We start from the raw sequence: 19,856 nt of genomic DNA, 5'->3' as shown, positions 1-19,856 counted from the left end.
GGGAATGGGGCTGTGCTGATAGTGATGAAGATGAGTGACTTTTTTTGGGGGGGGGTACATACTAAAGTTCCTTATTTGAAGGAATGGTACAAATCAAAGAACTTAAGTGGATGTTTTGGTACAACTCATAGAAAAGGTAAAGGAAATCCCAACATCCATGCACTGCCTTGGTGACCAGGGAAGTCACCCATGGCTATGGGAAAATTAGCCTAAAGCTTAGCTCTCATTATTGCTCTTTCCCAGGGTGAGCTTGTCAAAGAGATAGTCTTCCAAGCCAGATTCAGGAGCTCCCATCTTGTGTGAGTTGGTAACATGGTCACCCAATTCTTTGATGGATTTCACCTGCTCATTCAGGTAACGTGTCTCAATGAAGTCAACACAGTAGGGGTCATTTTTGTCAGTGGCCAGTTTGTACAGTTCCGGTAGTGACTGATTCATGTTTTTTTTTTGTCAAATGTAATGCACCCTCCATTGCATTCAGCCCACTCTCCCGGTCATTACAGTATGGTTTCTTGATATCCTGAAGGAAGATTCAGCCACCTTGCTGGTTCTGTAGCTTCTTCAGTTTCTCGGCATGTTCCCTCTCTTCATGAGATTGGTGAAGAAAGTGCTTGGCAAAGTTCTTCAAAGCCACATCATCACAGTCAAAGTAGTAAGATATGGACAGGAAGAGATAGGAGGCGTAGAGCTCTGGGTTGATCTGGCAGTTGATGGCAGCCTCTGTGTCCTGGTGGTGAGGCAGGAGAATAGGGTCTGGAGGCTGGGAACCTAAGGCTGATTTGCACTGATGTACTAGAACTGAATCAAAAGGAAAACCCCACCTCTCCATGCCCAAGTAACAAAAAGATCAGAGGCTACTCCCTTTGTGCTGCCTTGCAGATGAAAAATGGAAAGTACCTTTGTAACTTCACTTCAGCTGCTCGTCCCCTTCCACAACCAATTAGAGTGGTTGGAGGCCAAACGTTCCTTTACATAGGGTGTAATCAAGTAGCCAATGGGAAACCTCTAGAGAGTATTTAAACCCCAGAAAACTCTGTAACCAGCACTCTTGAACCACTTGCTCCAGTCTGCTCCTGCTCTCTGTGGAGTGTACTTTTGTCTCAGTAAATCTGTCCTTTCCTTGCTTCATCCTTTAGTTGCTGTGCTTGTGCATTTTGTCCAATTATTTGTTCAAAATGCCAAGAATCTGAATGACTCCCAGTCAGGACCCTCCAACAGTATGGTAGTGCTGGCTCATCTGCAAGGGGGATGTGGTCATCATGGAGGGTAAGGAGAGGTGGAGGCGACTGTGTGGCACTGGAGTGGCAGGGACCTTGGGGCTGTCTGAGGGCTCGGTGAGGAGGCTGCAGAGGGCTGACTGTGAGCCGTGGGGGTGGGGTGGGGAGGTGGGGGTGGAGGACCAGCACCGGGTTACCTCCAAACACTGTTGAAGCAGGAAACCTCATAGACTGCCAGTGAAGAAAGTCTAGATACATTGTTGAGTACACTGTTTTGTATAGCCTTGACTCTTAGAATCACCATCTTACACTTACACCCAAATATAAACAAACACTTCAAAGCAAACAGTATGTAAGGAGAATCAGAATGAAATAAAAACAGAACAAGCGATTTTTTTTTTTTTCAGATGGCGTTTCGCTCTTTTTTTTTTTTTCAATACCAAGAGCTTAATATTTTATTGAACCCTTTGTGCTCTGCAATAAAACAATTTTAGTGTATAATCAGCTGGTATCCAAATTATAGCACCCATAATTTGTCTGTATTTTGATCCTGCTCCAAGCAGTGTGTTATGGTCTGGTCATATATACACAAAGAGATATATACATATGCCATGTTTTGTGTGTTTGTTTGTGGACTTAACAAAGATGAATAGAATTTTTTTTTTCTTTTCTTTTTTTTTTTTTAAATTTATTATTATTATACTTTAAGTTCTAGGGTACATGTGCATAACGTGCAGGTTTGTTACATATGTATACTTGTGCCTTTTTGGTGTGCTGCACCCATCAACTCGTCAGCACCCATCAACTCGTCATTTACATCAGGTATAACTCCCAATGCAATCCCTCCCCCCTCCCCCCTCCCCATGATAGGCCCCGGTGTGTGATGTTCCCCTTCCCGAGTCCAAGTGATCTCATTGTTCAGTTCCCACCTATGAGTGAGAACATGCGGTGTTTGGTTTTCTGTTCTTGTGATAGTTTGCTAAGAATGATGGTTTCCAGCTGCATCCATGTCCCTACAAAGGACACAAAACTCATCCTTTTTTATGGCTGCATAGTATTCCATGGTGTATATGTGCCATATTTTCTTAATCCAGTCTGTCACTGATGGACATTTGGGTTGATTCCAAGTCTTTGCTATTGTGAATAGTGCCGCAATAAACATACGTGTGCATGTGTCTTTATAGCAGCATAATTTATAATCCTTTGGGTATATACCCAGTAATGGGATGGCTGGGTCATATGGTACATCTAGTTCTAGATCCTTGAGGAATCGCCATACTGTTTTCCATAATGGTTGAACTAGTTTACAATCCCACCAACAGTGTAAAAGTGTTCCTATTTCTCCACATCCTCTCCAGCACCTGTTGTTTCCTGACTTTTTAATGATCGCCATTCTAACTGGTGTGAGATGGTATCTCATTGTGGTTTTGATTTGCATTTCTCTGATGGCCAGTGATGATGAGCATTTTTTCATGTGTCTGTTGGCTGTATGAATGTCTTCTTTTGAGAACTGTCTGTTCATATCCTTTGCCCACTTTTTGATGGGGTTGTTTGTTTTTTCTTGTAAATTTGTTTGAGTTCTTTGTAGGTTCGGCGTTTCGCTCTTGTTGCCCAGGCTGGAGTGCAATGGTGTGATCTTGGCTCACTGCAACCTCTACCTCTTGGGTTCAAGTGATTCCCCTGCCTCAGCCTGCCAAGTAGCTGGGACTACAGGCACACACCACCACACCCGGCTAATTTTTGTATTTTTAGTAGAGATGGGATTTCATCATATTGGTCAGGCTGGTGTCGAACTCCTGATCTCAGGTGATCCGCCCACCTTGGCCTCCCAAAGTGCTGGGATTACAGGCATGAGCCACTGCGCCTGGCTGCGAATTTTTTTAAAAATGAAAAACATTGAAGAGGATGGGGAAGGAAAGAACTGACCTAAGTTATTTTGAAGAACAGTTACTTTGACTAGATCTTATATGATGAAAGACACAAGAACCTGCACACGGGGCATAGGTGAGCAGTTCTGTAACTACTTTATGTTTATACTAGGAACAAATAAGTATGGCTAATGAGAACCAGGTTTCTCACTGTTTATGAAAGAAGCCACAAATAAGGAAAGGAGAAATCCTGGAATAAGCTTTGTGTTGTTGGACTAGAATCAGACATACTGGTGTGAACTCATGTTTTTTTCAATGGATACACAGGTATAGAATGTGTGTGTGTGTGTGTGTGTGTGTGTGTGTGTGTGGTTTACACTTGATCTTAGCCAAAAGGCCGAGAAGCGATTGTGTGTGTGGTTTAATTCTAACTGTCCACTGAGTGGAACTTAATAGCAATGAACATGCCTGATTTCCAGACCTTGGTTTCTCCAGTAAAAGGAACCAGAGTTCCACAGGAAAAATGGTAGATTCCAGGGTTTGGGTGCAGAAAATACAAAATGAGCTTGGAACATCATATGGTACCAGAAAAGAAGGAAGTGTTTCCAAAGGATAGGGATATGTCAAAATGACACAGGAACCCATCTGAAGGAGCAACCAATGGTCAAATCTAAACAATTTGAGCAAGAAAAAAATAATAGTACAATTGAGTTATAACCTATAGACTGAAACAAATATCCATGAGTCCATACTGATCTAAATAAATAACTGAATAAGTAAATAGGAGAGAAGAGATAGCTTTTCCTTACACAGTATTTCCACATCTAGTAATTCAAGGTACAATCCTTGAATTTCTAGTTGTGGTAGACGGAAAAATGTCCCCTACTCCTCAAAGATGTCCATGCTCTAATCAACATGTTACCTTACATGGCAAAGGGATTTTACAGATGCGATTAAGTTAAGGCCTTTGAGATGAGGAGATTATCCTGAATTATCTGTGTGGGCCTAAGGTAATCACAACCATTCTTGGAATTAATGTTGCACATTTAGGGAACTCTTCAAAAAAATAAAAAATAACAGATTACATAACTAACAGACTAATGAAGGAGGCCAGTGGAATGGTAACAAACAAACAAAAACTTGATTAATCCTAAAGAGGGCAAAAGAGAACAGAAAAAGAAACAGAAAACAGGTAGGACAAAATAGAAAGGTAGCAAAATTAGAAAAATGGTAGATTTCAACCCAAGACATGGAATGAAGTGAATAAAGCAAGAGGCTGAACTCTACATCATTTAAGAAATCATTTTAGGCCATGCGTGGTAGCTCATGCCTATAATCCCAGCATTTTGGGAAGCTGAGGTGGGCAGATCACCTGAGGTCAGGAGTTCGAGACCAGCCTGACCAACATGGGGAAACGCCGTCTCTACTAAAAATACAAAAATTTGCTGGGCATGGTTGTGGCAACTGTAATCCCAGCTACTCAGGAGGCTGAGGCTGGAGAATAGATTGAACCCAGAAGGTAGAGGTTGCAGTGAGCCGAGGTTGTACTATTGCACTCTAGCCTGGGTGACAGGAGCAAAAATCTGTCAAAAAAAAAAAAAAAAAAAAAAGAAAGAAATTATTTTAATAGCTTTGTCAATTCTGTGAATATCTCTGGAAGAATACACAGTGTTTCCCTAGGGGCTCAGATGACAGGAAGCCTTCTCTTTCATTGTTTACCTTTATTTGAAATTTTGACCATGTGAATGTATTACATTCCCATTTTAAAAATGTTAATTAAAATAAATATTTGTTGAATGAGTATACTGGATATGAAAATTCATAGAACAGACTTATCTTTTTGGTTTATATTTAGATTTTCTGGTCCTTTCCCCTCCACCTAATTTTCTCTCTTCTAATTCTCTCTTCCTTTTTCCTTTTAACATTTTGTGCCTAATGGGGGGTTACAATGGCTTATAGCAAATATTGCAATTTAAGAAACATAATACACTCCACCCTTTATCTGGACTGGGCCGTGGCCCCCTGGCTCTGGAACAGAATCCGTCCAGGGATTTTTCTAAGACTCTGACCTCCTGGAACTGGCTGTCAAGACCTAAGAAGACTGATGATGAAACCAGTCCTCTGGCTACCTTAGCCATAGCCACCACAGCGTGAGGAAGTGCCCCTACTTCCCCAGGAGCCTTCTTCACAGAATGGGAAATCCAGAGAATCTAGTTTCACTTTAAGAAATTAGGGGAGAAGACCAGCTTAGGCAACATGGAAAAATCCTGTCTCTACAGAAAATACAAAAATTAGCCAGGCATGGTAATACACACCTGTAGTCCCAGCTACTTGGAAGCTGAGGTGGGAGGATTGCTTGAGCCCAGGAGGTCAAGGCTGCTGTGAGCCATGATTGTGCCATGGCACTCCAGCCTGGGCAACAGAGCAAGACCCTGTCTCCAAAAGAAAAGAAAAGAAATTAGCAGAGGAATGAATTCAGAAGCTGCTGCCCTCAATCCAGGTCAAGTGTGTGTTTCTAGGATGTTGACTGTGTTTCCCTCGCTGTCAGCAGCAGCTGTGGTTGGGAGCCTGCTGTGCTGGGATGATGTCTCTGGGAGCATTACTCAGCAACTGCAGAAGTGTGCAGTAATAGACAACAAGGAGACAGAAGGGAGGGTTTCCCGAACAGGTACCGGAAAACATCCTGTACAGCCTCAGAAATGCTTTTCCGTAGCTGATCCCTGGTGGCTTAGCACAGGAGGCTGCCTCACCAAGGAGTGGGCTGCGTCTCAGAGCAGGCAGAAAACACCCAGGCAGAAAATGGCTTCCTCTTACTTTAAGCTTGAAATGCTCCTGGTTTGCAGGGGTTGGTCTCCGGTGATCTTTAAGACCAACTTAAATGTCTGTATATATGAAATTTTTTCATTCAACAAGCTTTTAGTGGCTGTGTACTGTAAGCCAGTACCATGGGCTTTGATTTATCAGTGTTTGGAGAAGGATAGGAAGAAAAGGCATATCAGGGAGGAGAGAGTTTTATAACCTCAGCTTCTCGCCAGTAGGCAAGCAATATGGCAGTAAGACAAGGAGGAGTCCCAGAATTAATCGCTCTCATTTCTTTTCTGTGAGACCAGTTATTATAAACCAGGGATGGGCAAACTACCTCCTATGGCCAAATCTGACTCACAAACAAATCCAGCTCATGGTCACTCTAGTTCACTGCATCCTTTTATGAATAAAATTTTATTGAACTGCAGTCACATACATTTGCTTACATATTGTCTATGGCTGCATTCACACTAAAATGGCAGAGTTGAATAGTTGAAATCACAACTGTATGGCTCTCAAAGCCTAAGATATTTATTCCCTAGCCACCGATGGAAAAAGTTTACTGAGTCCTGGCTGGGCGCGGTGGCTCACACCTATAATCCCAGCACTTTGGGAGGCCGAGGCGGGTGTATCACGAGGTCAGGAGATCTAGACCATCCTGGCTAACATGGTGAAACCCTGACTCTACTGAAAATACAAAAAATTAGCTGGGCGTGGTGGCGGGCACCTGTAGTCCCAGCTACTCGGGAAGCTGAGGCAGGAGAATGGCGTGAACCCAGGAGGCAGAGCTTGCAGTGAGCCAAGATTGCACCACTGCACTCCAGCCTGTGCAACAGAGCAAGATTCCATCTCAAAAACAAACAAACAAAAAGAAAAAACCAAAAAAACAAAAACAAAAACAAATTTGCTGAGTCTTGTTATGAGCTTACATAGAGCAAGGATGGGTTCAATATGTCATCTGAACACATCCAGAACTAAACATTTCTCAGTAGGGATTGGTAGGCAGGAGAAACTTAGGGCCACATAGACTGGTGGCCAGTTTAGGATTGAACCTTGGCAAAACTAAGTGTGTACTTTTTCTAGGAGAGCTCATGCTTTATAGCTGTACACATGAGGCAGAATGAATGATGCAATTCAGCAGTGATTAAAGGCGGAGCAGGTTCCTCCCGCATCTGCTTTTCTTGGGCAACTGAATAGCAGTCACTGTGAAAGGGAATGGAAAATGTCATGGATTCAGGCCCATGGAGGCAGCAATTAGAAGCACTTGATGTGATCAACACCTAGCTACTACATGAATGGATCATAAAACAAAATGTTGAATGAAAAAAGTAGGAAACAAAATGAGATCTACAATGCCAAACCATTTATGTCAATTACAAATATATGCATGCAAATCAACAATTTGCATCTTTTATACCACTTTATAAGCACAAAGATACACATTGAACACATTAAAATTGCCTTGTGAGGGAAGACAAAGGGAGTGGCTTTGGGAACTAAGAGTGAATCAATTAATAAATAAGATAATGGAGAGGCCTCTCATGGACAGATGAAGATACTGCGATAAAGTGATAACAACTGAGGACTTTAACTGACAGCACCTAAGGTCCAAGGACAACAAAGTGACAACTGGGAAGGAAGGAAGGAAGGAAGGAGGAAAGGAAGGTAAGGGAAGGAGGGAGAGAGGGAGAGATGGGAGAAAAGAAGGGAGGGAGATAGAAGGAAGGAAAGAAGGAAGGGAGGAAGGGAGGGAGGGTGACGGAAAAGAGGGAGAGAGAAGGAAGGAAGAAAGGATAGTAAGGAGAAAGGGAGGGAAGGTGAGGGACAGAAGGAGGGAGAAGGAAGAAAGGAAGGGAAGAAGGGAGTGAGGAAGAAGGAGGGAAGAAAGGAGGAAACAAGGCTGGAAGAATCTGGAGACACACACTGCTTCTGTTATAGCTTTGACAACTCCATGGGTTTGGGACCCGTGATGACCTGTAAGGACTCAACCTGCAAACAATTCAGTGTCTTAATGGAGGCAGTGGTGGTAGTGATGGTGATGTGTATGTGTGTGTGTGTGTGTGTGTGTATGTGTGTGGCATAAGCAGGGTAGGGGTCAGAGCTGGGAAACCCAAGCCAAATGAGTTCAGTCTAGGGCTAGGTAGGATGTGAGAGTCCCAGGAAAGTTGAGATTCAAGCCCCAGTTGGAACTGACAGCCCAGTCAACCTGCTGCTCTGGCGATGGCAGGTGAGTGTGGTGTGGGTTGGGGAGGGCTTTTGTGCTTTGGACAGTCACATGGGCATGTTGAGAGTGAGCTCTAATATAACACTAGCTTCTGCGTGGCCCAAGGACTGAGCAGAAGTCTTGGGCAACAACGGGTTAAAGGACTTCAGAGACAATCACCAGAGTCTGTAGGTGAATGTTCTCATCCTGTGCTTAATTTCCACAACTTGGTTTAATAATTTCTGTTCTAATGCTTATGGGGTTGTTTTGCTGGTCAAATGAGATGGCTATGCATAAAAGAACCACGGAAAAATAAAGTACCCCTTACTTCAGTTATTAATATATCTAAGCAGTGTCTTAGAATATAATTTCTTCTTCCTATCCACCCATCAGCCCAGTTTGCTGGATAGAAAGAAAAAAAGGGAGCTATAGTAAAAATTCCAAGGAGCCATTTTACTCCAAGAGATGTGAGAAAAAACATAATAGCTTTTATGTTACTTTAGTTACCTTTTTCAAAAGGAACATGTATTAATACACATAATTTTGTCTTTCAACCTCAAAAACTAAATTAGCCCTTTTCCAAGGTTTTCAAACGTCTCTGAGGTGCATCTCAGAACTGCCCAACCTACTGTTAACATCAATCATGCTGTCCTAGCTGCTGACACTAGAACTTTGTCCAGTCATAATATATCAGCGCCAGAAAAGAAGAAAAATGGAGACATTTCTAAAACTCACAAGTCAGTGGATTTTAGGTGTCAGGAAAGAAAAGGAAAGCCCGCTGTGAGAATTGTTCTTGCTAACCCAACTAAGATTGTATTTTTAAGGAATATGATAAATATGGTGGTATCATTTTCTATTATCAATAATTTAGATATGTTTCTAAAATAGTCTTTATCTCATTTAAAAATGATTTGGAAATTATATAGGATCTAACAAAAAAGTGAAACTTACCTGTAACCCACCAAACATTCAGGGAATACACATAGATACACACATGTATATATGTATATATATGTGCATATATTGCATATATTATACTCATTTTTTGCAACAACAGGTTGCAAACTATATACACAGTACTGAGTTCTGCTATTTTTTAAATATAGCCTTACATCACTAGCCCTTTTTCGTGTTACTAAGTTTTTCTCAATAATGTGATTGTTAAGTACCAAATAATATTTCATTATATGAATATGCCATGGTTTATTGGAGCTTTTCTATATTTAGTTTACTTATAATAGTCATTACTATTAGCAATTGTAATTTTCATAAACTTTCTTTTATATAAATCTTTAATAGCATTACTAATTGTTTCCTAGTATAGATTCTTGAAATTGGAATTACTGGGACACAGTATGTTATCACTGTTAAGTCTCGCCATATATGGTTCTAAGTTGCTTTTTCGAACCACAGTAATAGTGTACTTCAATCAGCAGTCTATGTCCTTCCACACCCTCACCAGCACTGAGTTTCATCTTTAAAATATTGTGGCCAATTTGAAAAGTACAGTGAACAAATTGCTTAGTTCTTCGCAGCATCCCTTTGGGGGACCTTCTTTCTCCATTCCATAATCATTCGTATCAGACCTTAGAAGCATAGACAGTATTCAGTGATGGCATGTATATTGTATGCTTCCATGTGACACCACCACATATTTTATTGCTTAAATTGTCTTTGCATTATAAAAAAGGAAAACTCCTACAATCCATGTTATTTTAGAAAATATCTTATGCCAACAGCATCTTGCATACATATTACTATTCTAGAGGAAGTTAAGCTTTATTGGGTCAGGACTTCCCTTTCAGTGATAAAGAAAAAAAGCTCCCTAAGGCCTATTTTCTTTTTGGATATTTGACTCTACACAGTGTCAGCCCTCTTATAGCCAATGCAAATTAAGGTATTTATAGCCCAGAGTGTGACACCTTATGGAAGGCATATAGGAAGAACATGGTGGGCAGCCAGGATGAGGTAGGGAGGGAGGTGGCGAAAAACACTGTGCGACTCCACCCAAAATTGCAAGAGACAGAAATAAAAAAAAAAAAAAATAAAAAAAAAAACAGTGCATAGAACAAAGCAAACACGACGCAGTAGGAGGTGGTGTTTTCCAGGGCTTGAGGTATAATTCACTTTTAAACAAAAGCAGAGTGCCTTACATAAATGACACATTGCTTTTTCGCTGTCTAGCTTTTATTGAGTAGAGAGGCAAGAATAAACTCCAGGAAAAGAAAAAAAAAAACACCCAGAAAGCTTTGGAGAACAGGATGAAAAACCTATGTGCACAAAACCTTGGGCTCAGGGATTTAGGTTCCAGAAACCTCTAGTTAAGACTTTTGTATCTCTTACTGAATGAAGGTGGGCTCCTTCCAGGAGGCACCTGTGATTTACCTGTTCACATATTACTTTGTTCTGAGAGTCAACAGCAGTAGAGTCAAATAGTATATATATCTATATCTATATCTATCTATATATAGATATAGATATAGATATAAATTTTTTGCTTATGAGTTCGGGAGATAATACCCAACACGGTTGTTTTGGTTGTTTTACTAAAGAGTTATGATGTTTAGGGGGAAAAACACACTTCAGTTTGGAGGCAAGTGCTTAAATCTCTCTCAACTAGCCATTCCTGAAAAAGAGTTTATTCATAACTCAAGGCTCCATGACTTCCCTTTGGCAGCTCCTAGAATTGTTTGCATCATGTCCGGATGGAAACAGCCAGTCTCTGTAGGGTTTCCCTGGCAAACATTACAGAGTAGTTGCTTCTGAGTCATCCCTGAGAAGGGATGCTGCAGGGGAAAGAAAAAGGCATAAACTAACTATTATAGGCTAAGAGAAATACTTATCTGTCTTTCCCACTAGTGTGATATGATGAGAGGCTAAGAGCCCCAGGCTCTGGAGTCAGACCACCAGTGTTCCTGGCTCTGTTCCTCACGAATTGTATGTCTAAGGACATGCTGCTTACCCACTCTAAGCCTTGATTTCCTTTTCTGTAAAATGGGAACACCAGTATCTACTTCTAGCTCCTGGGGCTTTAAGGACTGTATGAGATAATGCATCTTACATGCTTAGCCTGGTACTTATTACCCACTAAGTACACATCCAACTTTGGCTGTCAAATCTGAGGCTCTCCCAGACCCCCAGGGTCAGCTGGCTAACTTTTCCTTTTGTGTTAAGAGGCAGGTTGGGGGAAACATGGTTGTGAGCAAAATAGGAGGGAGAAAAATAGAGATCTATCGTGTGGTTCTCAGTAACAATGACAACACTACCACCGCCACCAACAGCAACAAAGCAATAATTTCAATACTGGCATTATTCATCAGTCAAGAAGCCAGCACAGAGAATAGAAAACTGGGCTGGGCTCTCCTTTCTTAAGGCATCGAGTGGACTGGAATTAGGCTGAGAAACTTCACAATCAGAGATGTTAGTGGTGGAAGGTCAGAGCTGAGCAAATGAAGCATTAAGAGCTGGTGGGAAATAATGGAGACTTATAAAACAAACAAACAAACAAACAAACACGAACTGGGATGTGCCTGTTGGTCATGATGTGCTCTAAAGAAGCTGAAATTAGGAGCCTTGGAGCGTGAGCCCAGCCAACAGCTAGGGAAAGCAGCCAGTCCCCAAAGAGGAGAGGCAGGCTACTTTCAGTCCATCACTGGAAAATGTAAAAAAAGTTTTTGAAGAGTGTTTTGAAATGTATATTGTTAATGCCTCAGAGCAAAAGTATGCAATTCCTCTCTCCAAATAGCTGTAAATCTCTAAATCTCAATTTTTGTATCTTACATGTTTGTCAGAGGGATTTTATGAGTCCATTTCCTTACTCTGTGCACACTCTTCTATCAAGGTTCTTTCAAATTCAGTACTTTGCCATTCTCATCACTATCTATTATAGAATGCCCTCTAGAGCATTTGGCAAACTCTTAATGATCAATTCTCATGGCATCCTGTGTTGTTGAATTACCTTGATTTCCCAAACAGTAGGTGGAGGGTATGTGACTCCCGCTAGGGCTATGTTAAAAACAGGTCTCAAGAGGTGCTGGAGCGCTGGGGTTCTCTGAAGATTACTTGGCTTGGGAGGACCTCAAGAAGAGTTCCAGGAGTCCTCTATGCATGAAATACATGTTGATGAAGGAAGATGTGGCTGGACAGTAACAGCCAAGAGAAGGAGAGAAAATCTGACTCTCATGTTTTAACAGTGGGATGGATTGGAGGAGGAGTGTTTGCCCAGTGGTCTCAGAGTGTGGTCTCAGCATCAGCAGCACCTGGGGACTTAGAAATGCACATTCCTGGGCTCCACCGCAGCCCACTGATTCAGAGACTTTGTGTGTGGGGCCCAGCAGCTTGTTTCAACAAGTTTTTCAGGGGATTCTGATCTGTGAACATGGGAAACCATGTGTCAGTGCATGGGTGACTTTTACAACCAACCTGTAAAGTAGCTGAAAGGGACTCGAAGGGTGTGCTGGCCTTAAAACAAGGATGTGACGGGAAATATCAAGCCTGCCTTTCATAGGAGGATAGAAAGGAAAAGGAGGAAATGCTGTTTCTCATTGTCCTTGAAATTACAGCTTCAAACTATGGAAAGCAGAGGTGGAAGGAACCTTCAGTTATGGAACCTAACTCCCTTATTTCACTTCCTGAGGAAGCTGAGGCCAGGTTGATGGAAGGAGCTGCCCAGGGGAGAGCCTGAGTTAAGACTGGAACCAGAGCTCCTGACTCCTCGCCCACAGCCCTTTCCCAGCACCAGCTGTGGGGTTCCTTGGAAGGTCACCTGCAGGCTCCCCTCCCTGTCCAGTCCAGACCCACATCACCTCCACCAGGATGGTTTCCAAATCCTCCCGGGCTGCTCTTTTCTTCATGCCTCTCCTTGCCTTCCATATTCCTGATGTCACTCTCTTCCGGGTGTCCTATAATGGCTCATTTATTTATTTCTTTTGTGTCAGGTTTCCTCAGCCTCCATAATCTGATTCCTCTATTTCTCTTTACTTTAATATCTCTTTGCAAGCTTGATTGATGCTCTTCTTCCAGCAGGCCTACCCCTTTCTTTTCTAAACCAATGGCCACTACATTTTTTTTCTATAAAGGGCCAGATAGTAAATATGTAGGTTTTGTGGTCATATAGATTCTGTTACAACTGCTTAACTCTGCTGCTAACAGTGCAAAAGCAGCTGTAGACAATATGTAAATACATGAACATGGCTGTGCTCCAATAAAACTTTATGCAAAAACAGGTAGTGGTAATAAAAATGTTCAGCAAACCAGGGATAGAAGAAAACTTCTTTAACTTGATAACGAGCATCTACAAAAAAACCACAGCTAATATCTTGCTTATGCTTTTCTTCTAAGATCAGAAAAGATCAGAAACCAGAGTAAGATGTCTGTTCTCACCACTTTGGTTCAACATTGCACTGGAAGATTCTGCCTGGGCAATTATGCAAGAACAATAAGTAAAAGGCATTCAGACCGAAAAAGAAGAAATAAAACTATCTCTATTTGTAGATGACATAGTAAATAGAGATATGACGTTTGCATATAGAATGTCCTAAAGAATCCATTAAACATGATTAGAATTAATACATAAATTTAGCAAGGTTGTGGCATACAAGATCAATTTACAGAAATGAACTGTATTTCTATACACTAACAATGACATTCCAAAACCAATTTCATTTACAACAGCATCACAGAGGATAAAATGCTTAGGAATAAATTTACCAAAGTAAGTCCAGGACTTCTGAAAACTGCAAAACATTGTTGAAGAAATCAGAAGATCTAAATAAATTGAAAGAGAGTTCATATGTATGAATTGAAAGACTTAATATTGTGAAGATGGCAATACTTCCCAAACTGATCTACAGATTCAAAGCAATCTCTGTCAAAATACCAGACAGCTTTTTTTGTTTATTTTCAGAAATTGACAGAGTGATCTTAAAATTTATATGGAAATGTCAGAGACCCAGGTAGGTAAAACAATCCTGAAGAAAAACTGAGTTGGAAGACTTACACTTTCTGATTTCAAAACTTACTACAAAGCTATAATAACCAAGGCAGTGTGGTACTGACATACAATAGAATTGAGAATCTAGAAATAAAACCATGTGTCTATAGTCAACTAATTTTTAACAAGAGCGGCAAGACCAATTAATAGAGAATGAAAAGTCTTTTAAACAAATGGTGCTGGAACAACTTGGGTAACCACATGCAAAGGTTGAAGTTGGACCCTTACCTCTAACCATATACAAAAGTTAACACTAAATGGATCAAAGATATAAATGTTACAGCTGAAACTACAAAACTCTTAGAAGAAAACACAGGGATAAATCTGCATGACCTTGGATTTAGCAGTGTATTCTTAGATATGACACCAAAAGCACAAGCAACAAAGGGAAAAAAAGATAAATTGGATGTCATCAAAGCTAAAAGCTTTGTGCTTCAAAAGGTACTATCAAGAAAGTAAAAAGACAATCCCCAGAAGGATACAGAATATTTGCAAATCATATATCTGATATAGAACCTGCATCTAGAATATATGAAGAACTCTTAACAAGTCAACAATAAAAAGACAAGTAATCCAATGAATAAAATGGGCAAAGGATTTGATAGACATTTCTCCAAAGAAGATAAACATATGACCAACAACCACAAGAGAAGATGTTTAACATCATGAGTCATTAAGGGAAATGCAGGTGAAAACCACAACGAGATACCATTTCACACCCACTGGGATGGCTAGATTGAAAAAGACAATAACAAGTGATGGCAAAGATGTGGAGAAATTTGAATCCTCTTACAGGGCTGGTGGAAAAGTAAAATGGTGCAGCCTTTTTGGAAGAGTCTGACAGCTCCTCAAATAATTAACAGAGAGTTACATATGATTCAGGAATTCCACTTCTAGGTATGTACTCATATATACTCAAGAGAAATGAAAATATATGTTCATGCAAATACTTGCACATATAATTTCATAGTAGCGTTATTCATAATAGCAAAAAGATAAAAAACCCAATATCCATCAAATGATAAATGAATAAACAAAGTGTAGTGTCTTTATATAATGGAATATGATTTGGCTTTAAAAAGCAGTACTGATACATGTATAACATGGGTGGATTTTTAAAAATTATGCTAAATGAAAGAAGTCAGTAACAAGGGCTTCCTATTGTATGATTCCATTTTTGTTCATTCTTCAATTCAAATTTTTAAATTTTCAGAAAAGGCAAATTTATAGCGATAGAAAGTAGACTAGCGGTTTCCTAGGACGGATGTGGGGGGACGAAAGGGGAAAGAGAGAAATGGGGACTGACTTCTAATGAGGTTTCTTGTATAGTCAATGAAAATACCAAAATTAGATTGTGGTGATGGTTGCACAACTGTGTGTATTTAATAAAAGACTGAATTTTATACTTTAAATGGTGAATTGTGTGGTATCTAAATTATAATTTTAAAAGCTGTTAACAAACAAACAAACAAACAAACAGATGGCAGGCTTTATTTGACCTGTAAGCTCTAGTTTGCTGATCCCTGCTCTAAACTTACTCAGATTTTACCCATCATTGAAGATTCATGTAAATCAAGCAAAAACACCCATCTATTGAGGCCTATGTTTCTCTGCTGTAGGTTCTGCTGTCTTAACTAGTTTACCAATATTTATTGAGGTCTATCATGTGTTAGAAACTGTGCTAAGTATCTGGAATACAAAGATTACTTGGACACAGTTCTCTTCCTAAAGAAGCTTAGGAAGAGATTCTTAAGGAATCTCTGGGATTCCTTATGATCAAGGAATGTGATACAAATCTGACAGGCCAAGAGATAGTCGATCTGGTAACAGAAACAGGTGAAACTAATTAATCAATGTAAAGTGAGGTGATATAGACATCTCAAAACATGTTCTTGGTAGAAATAAGGGATATGTAAACTTTTTTTTTGACAGCTGGGTGTTGAGGGAGTGCTGATCAGAGAAAATGGCAGAGTGGTGAATTCTAAAAGGATATGTAGGCATTTGCCAGGTGGACAGAAGAAAGGGGCATTGCAGAGAGACAGAGAGAGAGAGAGAGCAGTGTGAACAAAGCCTGGAGGTATGCATCAACAGTGTGCATCTGAGGACCAAGTGGCTCTGTAGGCTGCAGAGCTGGGGGAGGCTGGAGATGGGAGGCTAGGCTAGCATGGGCTCCCTCTTTTTTATCTTGACATCTTACTTCTCTTTTCTCTCAAGCTGCTTTTTCCCTTTTGCCCCCAGTTCCAGGGTAAACTTTTTTGACCCACAGTGTTCTCCTTCTCCAGGCAGCCACATTTTCTCCTTTTCTTCTTGGTATCTTCCCCTTGCTTCTTCACTGTGATGGATTCAATAGAAAATGCTATCTATTCACTAGTCTTCTGCAAATCTCACACTACCTTCTGTTAAGTCTTTCCCATTGTTCTCACCAGTTTTGCAAAGAGTGTCCTGGCTCATCTCCTTGACCCATTAGCTTTCTTCAACTTTTCGATAGCTAAAAATCCACAGGTCAGCATTATGCTAAGTTCTGCTTTCTGCACTTGACCAAGGACAAGTGCTTATCAGAATTCCAGAAAGATTCATTCCTGTATTTTCTTCCTAATGTTTTGCTCTAATCAAGAGGACATAGCGAGGGGGTCCTATGGCCAGGCCATCCATTAGACATGACTATCATCTTGTGGTTCCTGGAATCTCCCAGGTCAAGTGCCTTTTGCATGGATACCAAATTTGTCAAGTGATTGATGTGGTCCCCCTGGTCAAGCGCTTTTTAGATTCTGCCCACTATGACACTGGCACTTCATCGTTTTAGACACAGGAAACCACATACCTTGGCTCTGGAATTACAAAACAAACACATCTGGCCCTGATGTGCTGCCGCCAAAGTATAATCTAATCCAAATCTTATTTGTGACCATAATAAGAATATTCTGTGGAATTAAGAGAGAATAAGAAGAGAAGTGACGAAGTGGCAGAGAAGGGAAAGAGTCATGGTAATCTGGGGGAGAAAAAGAGTTTAGGAATCTAATGTAAAACAGTGTATGCCAAGACCAAGATGTCTGTAGGGGGAAAATGTTGCTTTACCATTCATTGCTTTTAATGCTTCATGCCTTCCTAAAGCTGGTCATAAAAACTCTTGGAATAATAGGAAGAAAAGTGAGGTTGATATTTGTTGGGGATGATGTTGGGGTGGGCTTGCTGGTGTGACAGTTCAACAGATCCCCGGACCAGAAGCCCAGCTTAGCTCACCACAGGTGGCCTTGACACCACTTCAAGGAGGGAGAGGGTGAGGCTGCTGGTCACAGGAGTGCATCTCAGCGCTGCAACATCAGGCTTTTAAAAAGGTACCAGGTCAGAAATGTGCATTTAATAGCTTGCTGGTAATTCATTTTAATTTTTTTCAATAAATCTCCATATCACAATCATTATTAAAAATTAATCATAGAAATTAAAGTTTCTTTTTAAGTTGGGTCCCCAGTGTATTTGTCAGCATTATGAAATGATTTTTTTTAATGAGTTTTAAGAGGATGGTGAATGGGTGATCTCCCAGCTTGGAGAGGAGGAGCTGGAGGCAGTGGTGGAGTCATTCCCAGCTGTGTGAGTAAGAGCTGATGGTTTGAGACTTTCCTTCCGCCAGCAGCACTCTAGGGCCTATGCTGACTGTCTCTGTTTCCTCTTTTTTTTTTTTTTTCCTGTCAAAAAGATAATGCTGATCATCTCAAATATCTCTTGGCCTGTCAGATTTGTATCACATTCTAAGTACAAAACCTCTGAGCCAGAAAGGGTATCACACCTTTCCCTGGCCTTCCTTTTACTTGAATCTCCTCCCTCCACCCCCTGGCCCCAACTCCCTCTTTTTCTCAGGAACCACAGCAAAGCCCTCAGTCACCAAGCAAGCACTCATGAGCTCTCATGGCGACCCGAGCTGGCGGTCGTCTACAGCAGCAGAGTCTGAAACCCAAATTCAGTCAGCCAAATGTTTTGCTGGGTCTACCATCTCTGATTTTACCTCCCTCTATCCTTAACCATGAAATAAACCACCCTGTGACAAACCCAGGCATGCCTCCAAATGTGGCATCAATGAAGGGATTTAATTTCTCCCACTGCCAAGCTGAGGGCCTTCCTGAATCTCTGAAAACTAAAGGCTCAGGGCCTCAAAGAGGTCATGTCTCTCTTCCCTGGGAGTTGTTGACATAATATTTTTTTCAGTTATTCTGCAAGGGCTGCAGCCCAGTGTAGCCCAGTGGGAGGGTGAAAATCTTATTTTTGAATTTCTAATTAATATTTCTTCTCACCTTCTAGGGGGCCTCCTCTGGGAGGCTCCATCAGTTCTGGTTAGAGGGCAGCTGGCCTCACTGCGTGAACACTACCTGGAAATGTTGTGATCCCAGAGCTGACTTTGGTGGAGTTCAGTGATGAGCTGCATCATGCAAAGTGCAGCGTTATCCAGGACGCTTCCCTACTCACCAAGAGCTGTAACTGAGGAGGCCACTGGAACCATTAAAAGGAAACAAAGACAGGAAGCCAGGTTACTTACGCCTCCCTATTTCCAAGGGCTCTGGCAATGCCTCTAGTCAAATTCCCTGTCCTGCCCACCCCCTCAGTAGGAGGGATTCACAGGGCAGTGTGGTCTCATGAATATTTCTTGCATTAAGTTCATTAAACTTCAGATTCCTCAAGGTAAACAGCAAATGCGGAAGGAGAGTTTCCTGCCTGGAAGACGCTGAGGTTAAACATGGAGCAATAAAGCCATTCACTGATTTCAAACTTTTCTTGTTGTTTCTTTGACTTTTGCTCAAGACTTCCATATGTTTAATGCTAGATGTAGGGATGTGGGGATTCGGGATGGGTGGTGTGTGTGTGAAGGTCTAGGGAGGGAATATAGGGTGGGACAAATTGGCAGGTCCTGGCTCCTCTTTTATTACAACCCCAAGACTAATTTGAGGCACTTCATGGGGAGCCATTAGTAGACAAAGCTGCCCCTAGGTCCTTCAGCTTCTCTCTGAAGCAGGGGCTGAAAGTTTGCTTACAGGTAACTGATCAAAATGAACAGACCAACACTGTCAGGGTGTGGCATGGATGCCAGGCTGACTCCTGCCGGCACCCTCAGATTTGCAGGATGAGGGCTGGACTGCCATCTTGTCCTGGACCCTGAAGCTGCTTTCCAGTGTCTAAGGCAGTGCTTAAGGTACCTCACTGCTCCACAGCTGTAAGATGTGTGGCAACTAATTTCTTATAACATTTATAATGAAATTTGTTGACTGTTTACTTAAGAAATGTTTTCCTTATTGTCCCTAGAATATTGTCCCTGACATTTACCCATATTTGAATATGCTTTCTGGCATAGGAGAGGGCAGTCGAGTCAAAACTAGCATACTAGGTGTCCGATGTGTGTGAGTAGCATCCGTCAGACAGTGAGGCCTAATGATCCAAGATAGGCATTTCACTGTTCACTATGCAGGACACTGAAAAGGCTAAAACAACAACAAATGCAACTATTTGTTGCATGGGCAAAGACGGGCAAAGGTTGAACATGGTAAGGGGATTCTATCTCTTATACCAACTCTGATTGGTGGAGGCTCCCTGTAGAGAGGCATTTTGGGGCTGTGTCTGGGCTTAATGAGCAAGAACATCATGATCTATTGATGAGGGTGGTGGTCACCCTCATGTATTTGACATAAGCATAAGCAAAGTGTAGGGTGGTTTCCTAATCAACTTCATTTCCACTTGCCCTAGTCCCTTTTCTTAAACTGCTCCCCCAGGAAGAGGCAAGCAACAGA

General features: G+C 41.3%; 1 pseudogene; it reads right to left on the bottom strand.

Moving 5' to 3' along the window:
* Positions 1-216: 216 nt before the first annotated feature.
* On the bottom strand, positions 217-1,407 carry LOC126959135 (ferritin heavy chain-like; annotated as a pseudogene).
* Between the last annotated feature and the right edge of the window lie 18,449 nt (positions 1,408-19,856).

This window comes from Macaca thibetana, chromosome 7 (genome assembly GCF_024542745.1).
Source record: "Macaca thibetana thibetana isolate TM-01 chromosome 7, ASM2454274v1, whole genome shotgun sequence".
In the NCBI taxonomy this organism is placed as follows: Eukaryota; Metazoa; Chordata; class Mammalia; order Primates; family Cercopithecidae; genus Macaca; species Macaca thibetana.
This window is presented reverse-complemented; position numbering and strand designations above follow the sequence as displayed.